Source organism: Pleurodeles waltl, chromosome 7 (assembly GCF_031143425.1).
Source record: "Pleurodeles waltl isolate 20211129_DDA chromosome 7, aPleWal1.hap1.20221129, whole genome shotgun sequence".
Taxonomy (NCBI): Eukaryota; Metazoa; Chordata; class Amphibia; order Caudata; family Salamandridae; genus Pleurodeles; species Pleurodeles waltl.
The window spans coordinates 309,784,104-309,800,697 of record NC_090446.1 but is presented as its reverse complement, the minus strand read 5'-3'; the positions used below and the strand labels follow the sequence as shown (position 1 = coordinate 309,800,697).

Here is a 16,594-nt window from a genome sequence, read left to right as displayed (position 1 = left end):
ATATATATATATATATATATATATGTATATATAAATATATATGTGTATATATATATATATATGTGTATATATATATATATATATATATATATATATATATATATATATATATATATATATATATATATATATGTTTTTCTTTAATTTCTCAAAAACTACTGAATGGATTTACAAAAAATAAAAAAAAGGGGGGGGGCTTTCTGGACCAGGAGCTACCTTTAAGCCAAATTTGGTGTAATGCCCTCCAGTGGTTCGGGCGCTATGCCTGTTCAAAATACCTATGGAAAAAAGCCTGGGGAAAAGCGTTTTGGGACCCGCCTTTTTTGTCAGCCCCTGCTTGACAGATTACCCTGAAACTTTCCAGACAGATGCAGAAGTGAGTGTCATATTTTTTTCAGAAAATTTAATGAAGATTCATAAAATGGCGCTAAAGTTATTAGCAAAACAAAAGCGCTTTTTCTATAGAAAGTAGACCCTAACTATAACTACCTATTGGTAACCGCAAACTAGGATATATATAGATAAATATTCACTGATAAACAAAGGTTAAAGGGACATTATAGTTAGGTTCAGATTTTATGTGCACAAAACCATAGAAATTCAACAGTTATAGTTATACTTATCTCAAGAAGCTATAACTTGTGCGCTAAGGTAACTATAACTTTTGTCTCCACCATGCACAGTTTTCTCATCAATAGTTTTCTTGCAAAAGTTGCAGTGATATTATCAATGATATCATAGAAGATGTCATTACTGATATAATATGCAGTGCATGGCAAGGGCACAAGTTAAAGTTTTGTGTGAAGGTATATCTATAACTGTTGAATTTGAATGGTTTTGGTCGTATAAAATCTGAACCTAACTATAATGTCCCTGTAACCTTTGGTGTTCTCAGTGAATTTCTAAGGTCTTTTTAATTCTATTTCCTATCTATAATAATGTCCCTGTAACCTTTGTTTTTTCACTGTAAATATATACACACACACACACAATCATAATATATGTGTACTAACATTCTGACCCTATCAATTCTAAATAAAGGACAGAAATGCATTCAGTAAATACTTAAAAATACAATACAATACGAAGTCTTTAATAATGAGCATTATTATGGCCGAAGTCGAAGTTTTTTGTTATATGAATTAAGGAAGCTGTGGTTGTCTTTCGTCGCTAGAGTTTCTATGGAAACTGTCGAATAGGTGCATTTGCCCTCCTTTTCATGCACTGCTGATCCTAGTTTGCTCGGTGTGCACATTTACAGAACTGCCACCGCCTGCTCCTTTCTGTTACCAGTTTATACTGCTTTCAGTTTTTCTTTAAGGTTCCAATCTGTGGTGTCTGAGTAAAAAAATAATTTTGAGTGCGATAAGGAATGGAGCAAAATCACGATACAATCGTTTGAATCATATACAGATCGTCTTCTAAAAATGCTCATGAGTGCTCGTCAGTGGTGTTATTAATAGTGTCAGATGACGTCGTTATAAGAGTGTTTGAAGGATTAAATGCTGGTACTCTTAACAGTTTGGGAGAACGATTTGTGAGTTGAAAATATTCAAACTCACTTGAATTATTCGATTCTGTGACTGCAATGATATTGATGTAACTTGGTTTTCCAACACTCGCCTCATAATCCTCCGATTACTGTATAATTTGCAGATTAAAAATGCTTCTACCAGAAACGAATCGAAACTCTCTCAAATTACAGATGTCGTGCTGTTGGCAGACCGGTTGCGAAGGTTGCCGGTCCATCATCACTTTTCAGTTGCTGATTTTTGCAAGCACGTGTATTCCTTATACTAATAAGCAGAAATGTTTGCCCAGACACATACTCAGTGTTAACATTTAAAAATAACGAAATTATACTGCTACAAAATTGCCCACATTTCTTTCATTTTCTTTTCATATAATTGAGCAATAATTTGGGTCTCTTTAATTCCAGCGGCCTGGGGAATAAAGCGCAATTTGGGATCATGGCTTTTAAATACTAAGATAGGCGAGACCAATTTAAAAAGGATGGCCTTACATTTATAAACATGCCTACCTAGCCCCCGTGAAAAGAAGACAATAATGTTTTCTGTTAATCCTAGTTCACAGTCCAAATATACTTAATTTAAATAGTGACTTTACTGCACCAGAGAGCATCAACATCTCGCCCGGGATAAATTCCAGGCCCAGAGGTTGTCATGGCGACACAGAGGGACACATACCATGTCTATTTACTCTAAAGCTTCCAATGTTCCTATCACACCGTGGCTCGCAAACCCCCAACTCCCATTTTTTTGTGGGGTGTGTTTTGTGAGGTTATATTTAGTCTAACAAATTCCATTCTGAACGAATACACCACAGGTACATCATAAGTAGTGTGGCCGTTGCAACAGTGGAATTTACACAACATATCATGTATTCAGAATTTCAACCACTCTTAATATTTGTCACCCCAAAAAAACAAATGTTGAAATTAATGCGTAAGGATAAGAATAAACGACTGGTGTGCAAACACAGCATATAGTGTAAGTTTAAAACGACATTTATATATCCGTTAAGGAAAAGCATCAATCTACTACTTCAAAAAAGTGGAGGAGTGAAGATGGACGAGGGAAGGGGACACGTTTTAAACATCACAATTGTAGAATTCTCGTCTTTTATTAAATCGCTGAAATGCATATTCTGTGAAGTGGAATGCATTAAAATTATAAAGTTGGTGTTGGGGTTAGATGCGTTCATGAATAGTAAGGTGAAAATCTCAAACTGCAGAGAAAATCGGCCAACCACGACAATGGGAGATATTGGTATGTCAGTGTTTATTTAAGGACAGCAGGGCTGGGCAGAAGTCGGTGAGGCGTTCTTGAAAGGTAATGACTCTGACCCAGCCCCGCCGGCCTCTCAGGTGCACTAGTTTCTGACAACATCGTTATGAAGGCCATAAAGCTCAGCCTATCTCCGCGCGGCACTCTGTCATGCTTGGGCAGCACCCGCCGCGGACATCTAACCTCGTCCTAGACCCAGCTCAGCAGAGGATAACCCGCGGTGTACAGGGCGGGGTCTTGTCACGGTCGCTTGCAAGGCCTCCCGCCCCTTGACTGTGATGGAGGTTTTGTTATTTTTCATTAGATGCCCCTACTAGGGCCAGCAGCTTACCTCAAACGGGGACTGCGTTCCCTTGATGCTGAGGCTGCAGTGTAGGCAGGCCGGCTGCGCAAGCGCACTGTCCTCTAAACGATAGCAGTTCTTTGATAGACAGGTGGCGAAGACTTGCACGTGTGCGCATGCGCAGAAGAAAAATAGGCGCTCGTGTGCGCGAACGAAGGGTTGTAATGTAGCCAACCTTCGTGAACATAGTTTGATAGCTGTAAGGGGGCTTTGTGTCGGCGGGTCCCTACAGGGTGTTGCACACAGCGCGCTAGAATTAAAGCACACCGACAACAGCGGTACAGTTATACACTGTCCGTCAGGCAGGCTCACTTCCACTCACAAGCTCCCTCTCCGACCACGCCTGCGAACAGCCTTTATTGTATCTCTGTGCCTTAGTGTAGGAGCGTAAATGGGTGTTGGGATAAAGAAGAAAAATTCAATGCGATGACGAGATTTCGGAAGAATTGATTATAGTAGAAGGACCCACGACAGCGTGAGCAAAACAAGCATCCAAGTCGAGAGTCAGTCGGCAACTGCCCAGAGCTCGACTCCTCAACTCGGAATGTTTTGCTGAGGCAGACAAGGCACGAGCAAAACTAAAAATAAACAAACAAAAATACAGAAACATAATTTCCATGACAAGAAATGACAGTAAGAGATAACAATACTGAAGTTACATGTTGCATCACCTTCCCCCTAACAATGAAAGAGTTAACACGCCCTTTTATGTTAATTTATTACACTTTAGGACTCGTTTTAGGCCAATGAATCTTTTGACCCAAACATTAGAACATAGCACAGCGTAAACATAGATCAAAATATAGCAGAGTGTCAAATACGCGTCAGTTCAACATAGCATAATGTCAGTCATTTGTCTATTTGCGTCAATTTGATGATCACCTGACCTAACCACTAATTAGCATTGGCATGTTGGGCTTCATGCAAAACAATTTAGAACACAAATTTGGAAAATCTCTAGCTATGGTCTCTGTCAAAAGCAAGCAGTTGGTACCTAGAAAGGAAAAGCAAACAGACAAATTACAAATTGCATTGTCATAATTACCCTCCAAAGATTAGGTCAGCGCACAGGTTCAGTCTTCGTCTTCAGGACATCAGTCAAAACGCCTTCAGTCAAAATGCAACTAAAGGGCATAGGGGCACTTCCCTCGCAAGGAGGAAAAGTGTAAATGGGCAGTCTATGGTGAGAATGGTTTTAATAAGTCTCAAACTCACCAAACAGAGTGAAAGAGTTTCTGGATAAAATCAATAGCATCCCTACCTAATTCTAATGACCCTTCTGTGACATGGGTTTTTATCCCTTTTTCGTAGTAAATTCCCCCAAAATTCTATTGGACACTTAATATACCCCACTATCTTTAACCTATCAAATTTAGCATTTGGTAATCCCAATTGTCACCCCACATTAATTCACGGGTCTTTGATTGGTCTTCATAATTGACGTCTTCAGAGGTGGCACATCCGGCGTTACTTCATTCTTTGGCATGTCTTTTGGGTCAGCAGATTCATTGTCCATTGGTCTAAGTGACCTTGTACATTTAATTAATCTACATTTGTTTCAATTCGCTCATAACTTTTAAACCAAGGCACCGAATATGCGCTTGGGGACGGATTTAACATGGTTACATTTGCAGGGTCATGGCCCCTTGCGAGTCAGCACACTGGAAAAACAGAAAAATGCATTTAATATGAGAGCTGGGCAACTAAATCCCGCAGCTCACGCTAACTTAAGGCCTATAAAGATTTTCAATACAGATTCAGCAGTATAAATGTTAATATAAGCTTAATTAATCATAACATAAACATTTTTATTCATCATTATTAGTTTGCGTATACATTGGTGGCCATTCACTGTGGTCACAATTCAGGTGCACGTTGAAGCAATTTGCTATTATTATAGTTTTCTATGCAGCATCATCACACATTGATATACACATTTCATTTTAATATATGTTATGTAAGCTACGCTCTCTCAATCCCTCCTCTGACGCTCGTCATCACACAAACCTTTCCCTTTAACCTTTCATTTTTAATTTTTCACTTTACGCATAATGCACATTTCAACATCTTGTCCCTTATGCGAACCTTCCCAAAATTTCATTGAACATTTTCTCTCTTTCATTTTCTTCATTTATCCAGGTTCTTTTGGTCCAATTTCTTTTAATTTCATCATTAATTTTGCATGCCCTCCATAATCCTAATAGACAGGCCAGAACAATTATTAGACCCATTAGTATTTTTGCAAGTACCCCATTCCAAATGTTGGTTAACCAGCTCCCTACTCTGGCAATTCCCTTTCCAAATTTCTCCCAAACTCCAGGATCCTTCAGATCCTTCAAATCTGCACTATCTCTAATTAGGTTAGTAAGCATACCTCTAATCTTTTTACTATTGTCCGGAATGAATGCGCAACAATGGCGCTCGTTGAGCATCTTGCAGACCCCTCCACTCTTTGCTAAAAGAATGTCTAAAGCAAGCCGATTTTCAAGAGTCATAGCTTTTTCTGCAGCAAGTTCAGTATCCATCAGGAGTATAGTCCCTGTAAAATTTGTCAGCATGTTATCCACAATAGTAGACAACTTTTGAATCTTCATAGAATTCAACATAACCCCTACTGAAGGGATTATAGCTCCAAATATATCACCAATGACAGCAGCCACTGATTCTCATTTTTGTCTAGCATGTTGTAACTCAGACGTTTTAGGTATTTGCTTTAAGACATCAATCTGGTAAATCTTTGGGAAAACTATTCCCAAATAACATGTCCCATACCATCCCTTAGGGAGACGGTAATAAGCATTAAGTCCACAGATGTAATAGATCCCAGGGATCGCTGGATCCTGTCCATTCAACATAAATGTCCATTTACTCTGAAACAAAAACACATGTCTACATTCACTCGTTCCCACAAGCAAATTGTCCTGCTCAGATTTCGGCCTCTATATATTCGAAGCCTACCTACATGTAATGCATCTATAGCTAGTTTGCCTTGCATTTTGGTTGCGGAGTAAGCATAATCATTTGCATATGTGCGTTTTTCTAACCCTTTTTCTAATCTTTCTTTTAATGCTTTGCGTCTATCATCAGTGTGATCTAAAAAGCTTTTCTCTACAGGTGACAGTAAGCAGGTTAGATTATTGCGATGTGCATAAGCAGTTTCAAATGTAAGCGTCGGCTCAAACAATCCTCTAACTATTTTTATATCATGTTCCTTAGCTAACTTGTTCAAGAATTCAATCACAGGCACAAAAGAGAACACAACATCCAGATTTGAATAAAAGTATTGCACATGCTCTTAATGATAGAATCTGGTTAGTAGCAAACTACAGCTAATCCTGTATGTTAGAGGAAGGCTATGATAGGTAACCCCTTCTTGTAGAGATGAAGGAATCTTGGTACACACATAACAGTCTTTCGCATCCATGGTCTCTACATACTCATTCAGCAAGCGATAGAAGACATTAGTAGAAAGTTCCCCTTTTGAATTAGTTCCCTTATGCAAGCATCTTGCATCTTGCTCAAACCCCTCCCACGGTGTTAGTGTTGTAGTTTCAGGTTTTGAAGTAGCGTTAATAGTCTTTTTATCCAACCACAGCATTCCCACAATCACTTCCACAATTATTATTGCACACACAATACCTATTATAAGGCTTAACCAACCACACACCTTACTTTTCTTGTTACTACTTCTATTATAAGCCATGTCTGTATAGAATCAGATAGCAGAATAACAATCAACTTGAGTATGATATAGAATTGTTTTTTTTTTTTTTGCTCTGTGCGTGTATTTACACTTCTTCACTCACTCCAGGACCCCTTTGTCAAATCAGGTTAGCTGCCTGTCATAATCAGGTTTCTCAAAGTCAAATCCGGTAATTTATAAGTCTCTTTCTTAGTTTTCAATTTTGATTTTTAACAAAGTCTTTTCTTTGAGTTAATTCAGGTACCGTAGTATTGACCTGGTACTTCTCGATCAAAACAGAATGCTAGGAATTCTTGTTGCCATTCAGATGTTGTAGCATACACCCATTCAGGACCTGTATATCTTCTGTTTGCAACTCTCTTTCTTTTCAGCCTTCGTTCAGCTTGTAGTTCTCCTTCACTTAGATCTTCCACTCGGGATGTATCAGTTTCCTCTGTTATTGTTTCACCTGGTATGCTTCTTATCCTTAAAACTGGTTTCTCTGGCCAGTTATCACCCTTATGCGTCTTCTTCCGATATGTCTTTTCAGGACGCTGGACAGCACCCTCCAATTGTAATATGGTGTATTCACTTGATGGACCTGCAACTGGCTCAGGGGATGCCAGTACACTCTGATCTCTTTCTATTATTTCCCCTTCTTCTTCTTCTTCTTGATCTGTAACGGGTTCAAGTTCTAACCTGTATCCGTCTACTTCTGGGAGAACCTCTCCTTGACTTAGTTCTCCTGCCGCCTCTACTGAGATAGACACTCTGTCACCTCTCTCGAACTCATTCACTGTTTGAGGGACGAGGCTGTTTTCAGTGGGCTCTCCTGCAGTCTCAGTTCCTTCTTGGCTGCTTTCTGGCCCTGAGACTTCTCTTCCTGGAACTGTTGTGCCAGAAACTTCAAGTTCCTCGTCAGTTGGGCACGCTACCTTCTTTGTGTGACTGGCATGTATCCAATTTGGAACGCCTGGACATTTCACAGCAGTGGTTGTTGTCAAGATTACTTGATACGGTCCTTTCCAACGTGGCTCCAAACACGACTTTCTCACGTGCTTCTTGACAACCACCCAGTCACCGGCCTGTAGGGTGTGACCTGGATCTCCAATCGGTGGCAATGTTTTAGCCTCTACCTGGTGAGAGATAGAGCGAATCACATCAGCCAAGCTTTTGCAGTAGTCCAACACCATATCATCTGTGATATTCACTAGAGCTTTTGCAGGTACTGCTGGCAACCTCATAGCTCTGCCCATGAGGATCTCATAGGGGGGACATTCCTGATTTCCTATCAGGGGTGTTCCTCATTGACATCAGCACTAAGGGCAATGCATCTGGCCATTTCATATTGGTAGCTGCGCACATCTTTGCCATTCTTGATTTCAGAGTACCATTCATTTGCTCTACTAGTCCTGATGATTCAGGGCGGTAGCTACAATGCAGCTTTTGTTCGATGTCTAGTGCAGCACACAGAAGTTTAATCACTTCATTGTCGAAGTGTCTGCCCCTATCTGACTCTATAGAGACCGGAAACCCGAACCTTGGTATTAGTTCCCTAAGTAGCAGCTTTGCAACTGTGAGACTGTCATTTCTACGTGTGGGGTAGGCTTCAATCCAGTGACTGAACACACACTCAATCACCAACACGTACTTCAATCCTCCACAAACAGGCATCTCGATGAAGTCCATTTGCATTTTGCTGAAAGGACCACCAGCTCTCCCAATGTGGCTCAAAGTTACCACAGTTTCTTTTCCGGCATTCATCTGTTGACAGATGATGCATCTGTGACAGGTAACCTCTGCGGCATGTCTGAACTTTGGGTTAAACCAATCGATTTTGAATGACCTAATCATTGCATCTCTCCCAAGGTGAGCCTGTCCATGATATAACGTTCCGAATTGTGACAGAAGACTGTTTGGCAAGACTAATTTCCCCTCCTCTGAGACCCACAAATCATCAGCCCTCTGTACACATTGTATTCTTTGCCAGGAATGTTTTTCCTCTTTGCTGGCACAACCCTGTAATGTCTTTAGCTCATCTAGGGTATCAACCACCCTTAATGCAAGGTTCAAACATGTGTCATTTTCAGTTTGCGGTAACAATTCCCACTGTTCCTTGAATGATATACAGTTCAATGCGCAAAACCTTGCGACTTGATCTGCATAACTGTTTCCCATGGACACAAAGTCCAGTGACTTAACGTGAGCATTGCATTTCACCACGGCAATTTCAAGAGGTAACTGAATCGCATGTAACAAATCCTTTATTTGTTCACCATTTTTCACAGGAGAACCAGAAGAGGTCATGAAACCTCTCTGCGACCACAGTTGGCCAAAATCATGTACAATTCCGAATCCATATCTGCTGTCAGTATAGATAGTGACTCTCAGATTCACAGCTGCGTGGCATGTCTTAGTAACGGCAATTAATTCTGCCACTTGTGCGGAAAACACTTTCTCGAGCCAGGAAGCTTCAATGATACCAGCTATGGTACATACAGCGTAACCAGCCCTCAGTGTTCCGATGGAGTCTCTCAAACAAGACCAATCAACAAACATAATGCAATCATTTTCTTTCAGCTGTGTGTCTTGAATATCTGGTCGTGGCTTGGTACATAATCCCGTTACCTCAAGACAATCATGCTCAAATTCTTCTTCATTATTGACTTCAGTACTTTCAGCAGGAAGTAGAGTTGCCAGGTTTAACACAGTACATCGTTTCAGAGAAACATTTGGTGACCCCAGTATAATTGTCTCATATTTGGTAAATCAAGCATTTGTCATATGCTGAGTTTTAGTTCGAGTCACCAGAATTTCAACTGAATGCGGAACCATTACTGTTAGGGGGTATCCCATGACTATGCCTTCACAATGCGTAAGGCTCTGACCAACTACTGCAAATGCGCGCAAACAACCCGGTAAGGCTGCTGCGACGGGGTCCAAGGTAGCTGAAAAATACGCTACAGGGCGATTTGCACCTTTATGGACCTGTGTCAAGACAGACAAAGAACAAGCATCACGTTCATGACAAAACAGTAGAAAAGGCTTCGTATAATCAGGCATGCCTAACGCCGGTGCCCTGCACATGCACTCTCTCAATTCCATGAATGACTCAAGCTCTTCTTTGGACAAGGCTATGGTATATGGCTCATCCTTGATATCTTTGCCTGTCAATTTTATCAAAGGTTTTGAGATAATCGAGAAGTTGGGTATCCACTGGCAACAGTAGCCCACCATTCCCAGAAACATTCTGACATCCCTTTTTGTCGTTGAAGGGTTCATTTGCAAAATGGCTGTTATTCTTTCCTTCGATATTCTCCTGGACCCTCTTTCAATTAGATGCCCTAGGTATTTCACCTCTTTCTGACATTATTGCAGCTTCTTGGGTGACACCTTGTGTCTGTTCTTTCCCAAATGATTCAGTAAGGCAATTGTATCATATTTACAGTTATCCCTTGTTTTGGATGCAATCAGCAAGTCATCGATGTACTGCACTAGAGTTGAGTTAAAAGGCAGTACTAAGGATTCCAAATCCTTTTTCAATATCTGATTGAAGATGGACGGTGATTCAGGAAACCCTTGAGGAATTCTGCACCAACTGTACACCTTATCCAGGAATTTTAAACTGAACAAAAATTGGCTGTCCTCGTGAAGAGGTATCGAAAAGAAAGCTTGTGACAAGTCTATAACGGTGAACCATTCAGCATCACACGGAACCCGAAACATGATCACTGCTGGATTGGACACTATCGGGCAACATTTTACCACAATCTCATTTATCTTCCTCAAATCCTGCACAATTCGTACTTTCCCACAGGGCTTTTTCAGTCCCATTATTGGTGAATTACATGGACTGCTCAAAACTTCCTTCAGGACTCCCTGTTTCAGAAAATCCGCAATGATTTGTGACACTTCAATAAGAACATCTTGTGACATATGATATTGTGGCACCTGGGGAAACACTGCTTTTGGCTTCACTTGTACTTTAACTGGTTCCACACCTCTTATTAGTCCCACTTCCTTTCCTGTCAGATCCCACACTTTCTCTGTCACAGTTCCCTCTAACTCGATAGGTAGGTCAATCATTGTAAGCATCGGAAACAAGGTAATTAAAGGATAATCCTCATTTGCCGTCCCTGTCTCTTCCTCTGAGAACTGACCTTCATCTCCTTCATCGTCACTATTTGTCTGTACTTCGATTCCATCATTGGAACAGGTAATTAAACATTTTGTCTTGCACAGTAAGTCCCTTCCCAATAGGGATACCGGACTTGAATCACAGACTACAAACCTATGCAGTCCCTGGAAGTTGCCGATCTCAACTTGCACTGGATCTGTAATTGGGTTTGTCAGGTACTGGTTTGCTACTCCGACTACCCTTATGGTACGCCCCGAAAGTGGTAGTTTCGGAACCTCCGCACTCCTGACTGTAGAGCGTGTAGCTCCGATATCGACCAAAAACGAGACTTTGTAACCCATTACCTTCCCCTCCACATAGGGACCCCTCTGGTCCACCTCTAGGGATGCTGCAAGCCTGCACTCTTCACTATCTGAGCTATCATCCAACCATTCTTCATTCATGCCATTTTCACCTCGTAATGGGAATTGCTGTACTGTATTATTTTGACTCATTATCTGACCTGTGACCTGTTGAGGAAGCATGACCTGTTGCTGTCCCATTGGAGCCATTGGTAATTGCATTTGCTGTCTAGGTACCATGGGAACCTGCTCTTGTACTTGTTGCATTTGTACTGGCTGAACACGCGGCATATGCATCTGCTGCATGGGCTGTACCCCTTGCATCTGTACCAGGTTATTTTGAAAATTCGGATTTTGATGTCTCAGTTTTGGACCTCTTGCATTTTGCAATGTACCGACATTAGTGCTTTGTTGAACGACACCATCCTGCACCACATTCGGGCACTCCCGTTTCCAATGCCCCACGCCCCAGCACGCGTGACATGGTGACATCTTTTTCAACCCTTTTGCATCATTGCTGTTGCTGCTATCATCTGTTGGACTCCACTTCCCTGTATTCCTGCCTGTGCAGCCCTTATCTGCATCACCATCACTTTCTCTTTCAGCTTTTTCTGCTTTAACTCAATTTCGTCGCTACAATATTTCGCATACTGCAACACCTCATCAATCGGCTTCGCTTGCCAACAAATCAAATGATTCTTAATCATTTGACTGACCTCTGGTCTCAGCCCTTCAACAAATCTGAACACGAGATGGTTCATGTCCTTCGGCTCGATGGTTTCAGTACCACTGTAGTGTTTGAATGCCTTTAACAACCTTTCATAATAAGCATGTATAGATTCCTTAACTTCTTGTGAGGTCCGGTCAATTTTCTGCCAATCAGTCACTTTCGGTGACACCTTTTGTTTAAAAAAACTCAATCACTTTGTGATAGTACTTCATCACCTCCTCAGAGGGAGCTCCGGTCACCTTATCCCTTGCCTGCTCCTTCGTCGGCCAATCTATCCCTCTCTTACACTCGAGCCACAAAGCAGGTGGAACAATGATCTCAAACAAGGTATTCAAGTCTTCCCAGAGACACTTCGCAAGTTTCACAAACCTGTCTGTTTGCTGATACCACTCGATCAGTTTCTCCCTCAACCTGGGATAATCGTTAGTAAAGGATAGGATGTCTCCTTTGGACCACGGTACATGAACTAAAACACCACAAGCCGTTTCTCTCATGGGTAGTATTTTTACTGATTCTGTATCGGTTAAGGCTTTGGTCTGACTTGACCCTGGACTGTCACCTTTTTCCTTATCTCTTTTCTTTGCCCATCTGCCTTCCCATTTTTCTAATGCACCCCAAATTTGCGCTCTTTGGAATAGTTCTTTTAAGTGCGCCTTCATTCCGGCAGACCTCATGTGCTCAAAGTCTTTTGAATCAAAGTCTAATCTGTAGCTTCTTTTCAAATGTTTAGTGCTTTCAATGTCAATATTGTATTTGTCTGCCAGGTTTGCTAATCTCTGATGCACCTTGCCCACTTCTTTGGTAATCTTGGGGCACAGGAATCTCAGTTCTGCTTCAGTGTATAACTCCAATCTGTTTACCCCCATGGTCCCGTCCACTAGTTCAGCAGCTTCCACTCCCAGTCTTACAAAATGTAGGTAGTCATCCTGCCCTACCTTTTCCGGTTCCACTGCAGTCACTGTGGTCTTTTGTGAAGTATAAGTTTTTTCTAGCCAATCATTCAGCTGTTGCACTGTAAAACCTTGCAGTGAAATGTTCCCTGCATGTATCATTGGCGACTGTGAAGTGTTCGTACTTATCGTCTGTGGAGCCAAGACCCCTAACCCTGCCTGACGCATTGCTTCCAAGGGTGCTTCTACTAGGCTAAGGTCTATTAAGGACCTCGGCTTTTCAACTGCTTGTTCTCCTGGGGCCATTATCTGGGGAGTTCCTATAGACCCTCATCTTATCGCATGTTGGGTCATTATTCCCTGATCACATACGCCAGATTTGCCTTGTGCATACAATGGCACTAGTGGACCAACAGTGATTGGTAACGATATGGCAGCAGGTGTCTGACCTGGTCCCAAACTCCATGGAGCAGTAACTCCATAAGTCTGTTCCAAAGTACCTGGGACAGGCACTAATGGACGACCAGCTACTGGGTTGTACCCTGGTATCAATTGTGGTTGCGGCTGGGACAGCAATTTCGGAGTTGACTCAATCTGTACTAACCTTGATTTTGTATATATCGGGTCTGGTGGCACTATCAGATTTGTAGTAGTCTCAAGTACTGGGACGTCTGGATAGATTCTCTGTATCTGCGGTGGAGGTTGCAACTGTATCTGCATGTCTGGCGCAGTGGGTAAACTGACACCATTCTGTATCGATGTCGTATCACTAGTCTGTACTGTATCAGTGACTCCCTTCTCCTGCGTCTGGTTCCCAGGACCCACGCTAGTGCTTGGAACACTGTCGCTCACTGCATAAGGTGGCGGGCGATCATGTAATAATCGGTCCATGAATTCTTCATCGTCTGAATCGTCTTCCTCTTCCCAAGGTCTCTTATTCTCTTTAGACTTACTAGAGTCCTTATCTGTTTTACAGGAGTTTCTTTTTCCCTGTGACTCTTCTCCCTGAGCTATTGCTGGGAACAATTTTAATCCGTCAACAATTCCCCGTCTCCACATTTTGTTCTCGTTACCCCACCTAGCTTCTACATAAGATTTTTCTGCCCTTATTAAATTATTGTGAGCGTCTTTAATGACAACACAAATCTGCCAGTTTACTACAGGAAGGGTAACACATTTGCTTCAGAACTATACAGAGATTTCGCTTGAAGCCTCGGCCGCTACTCTTTCCTTCTCAGCTCCCGCATACGCAAGCAGAATTCGACCCGCAAATTCTACTCTCGACTTGTCAATGGTTTGTCCTAGTGCACTTTAGAACTTGCCAAATCTCCATTGAAGGTTTCACACATACGTTTCAACTCAAACTTGACTTGTCAACCATGCCCAATTGACCTATTAAACCGTACAGATTACAACATAAACTCAAGTGTCTCCTACACTTGTCAATATACTCCGGAGTCTTAGACCACAACGGGTCTGTATAAAACAACCAACCACGTGGATAATTTGTTAGCACAAAGCGCCACACTCATGTGAAGTACGCCGACTTCCCTACTCTCATACTGCGGAGTACGCCCACTCCTACTAAAACAACATTTATCTGGCCTAGATACACACAAACTTCACCAATCACCTGCAAAAGGCATAAGCTGAGCAAGCGCAAAACCCTATACCACACACATTATAACGCCAAGAACATCCCCAATTCACTTAGGCAGGCTCCAAGATCCTGGGAAAGTCATGGTGAATTTAGAAACCCATCATACCTCCAATTTGCATTATCACAGAAAAACAATTTAAACAATGATTCTTCGTCCTAGGGCCCAAAAGGGCCAAACCGTCGCTCTGCTACGAGAACTCTTCACGCGTCCTTTTATGTTAATTTATTACACATTAGGACTCATTTTAGGCCAATGAATCTTTTGACCCAGTTGAGAGACACCGTAGGACGAGATAGCTGATCAATATGTCAATCAATATATCAATAATGTCATCAATATTTATCACAACAATGCATTTCACTTTAGTCAAAGTCATTAATCAAATTAATGACGCAACCATGACCTTTCAGTCATGAATAACCACACGAGTTAATAGAATTTTATGGGTTTTATTCCCTATTGATTACATTCTACAAATAAGTGAGTTAATCTTAAAACCAAGAAACATAAGAGTATAGTCACGATATGGCAGCTGTGATAGGATTTCATTAACACGAGAATCACAAACATTAGAACATAGCACGGCGTAAACATAGATCAAAATATAGCAGAGTGTCAAATACGCGTCAGTTCAACATAGCATAATGTCAGTCGTTTGTCTATTTGCGTCAATTTGATGATAACCTGTCCTAACCACTAATTAGCATTGGCATGTTGGGCTTCATGCAAAACAATTTAGAACACCAATTTGGAAAATCTCTAGCTATGGTCTCTGTCAAAAGCAAGCAGTTGGTACCTAGAAAGGAAAAGCAAACAGACAAATTACAAATTGCATTGTCATAATTACCCTCCAAAGATTAGGTCAGCGCACAGGTTCAGTCTTTGTCTTCAGGACATCAGTCAAAACGCCATCAGTCAAAACTCAACTAAAGGGCATAGGGGCACTTCCCTCGCAAGGAGGAAAAGTGTAAATGGGCAGTCTATGGGTGAGAATGGTTTTAATAAGTCTCAAAGTCACCAAACAGAGTGACAGAGTTTCTGGATAAAATCAATAGCATTCCCTACCTAATTCTGATGACCCTTCTGTGACATGGGTTTTTATCCCTTTTTCGTAGTACATTCCCCCAAAATTCTATTGGACACTTACTATACCCCACTATCTTTAACCTATCAAATTTAGTATTTGGTAATCCCAATTGTCACCCCACATTAATTAACGGGTCTTTGATTGGTCTTCATAATTGACGTCTTCAGAGGTGGCACATCCGGCGTTACTTCATTCTTTGGCACGTCTTTTGGGTAAGCAGATTCATTGTCCATCGGTCTAAGTGACCTTGTACATTTCATTAATCTACATTTGTTTCAATTCACTCATAACTTTTAAACCAAGGCACCGAATATGCGCTTGGGAACGGATTTAACATGGTTACATTAATCTTCCAAGTTGAAGAAAAAAGAACATTTGCAAGGTCATGGCCCCTTGAGAGTCAGCACACTGGAAAAACAGAAAAATGCATTTAATATGAGAGCTGGGCAGCTAAAACCCGCAGCTCACGCTAACTTAAGGCCTATAAAGATTTTCAATACAGATTCAGCAGTATAAATGTTAATATAAGCTCAATTAATCATAACATAAACATTTTTATTCATCATTATTAGTTTGCGTATACATTGGTGGCCATGCACCGTGGTCACAATTCAGGTGCACGTTTAAGCAGTTTGCTATTATTATAGTTTTCTATGCAGCATCATCACACATTGATATAAACATTTTATTTTAATATATGTTATGTAAGCTACGCTCTCTCAAAAGGAAAATCATTTCATCAAGTAATCACTAAATTTAGAAGGCAATTTAATAGTACGATTCGACTTTGTTCGTACCTCCTTGTCCCTCATTCTACCAGAATTGATGTCTGGGTCAGACATGTCAGGTTGGATGATTTTAGTGTTCTCTGAAGGTGTCGACGTAACAACTCATTCAGATGGTACATTACTAACA

General features: G+C 41.2%; 1 protein-coding gene across 3 annotated transcripts in view; it reads right to left on the bottom strand.

The window, feature by feature from the left end:
* Window positions 1–3,210, bottom strand: part of L3MBTL1 (L3MBTL histone methyl-lysine binding protein 1) — a 420,932-nt gene extending 417,722 nt beyond the window's left edge. For 2 of the 3 annotated variants that reach the window (XM_069243749.1, XM_069243751.1), the window contains exon 1: window positions 3,139–3,210. The gene's annotated coding sequence lies outside the window, so the exon portion shown is untranslated. The remainder of the gene's footprint in view (window positions 1–3,138) is intronic. The other variant, XM_069243750.1, reaches the window with a different exon arrangement.
* Between the last annotated feature and the right edge of the window lie 13,384 nt (window positions 3,211–16,594).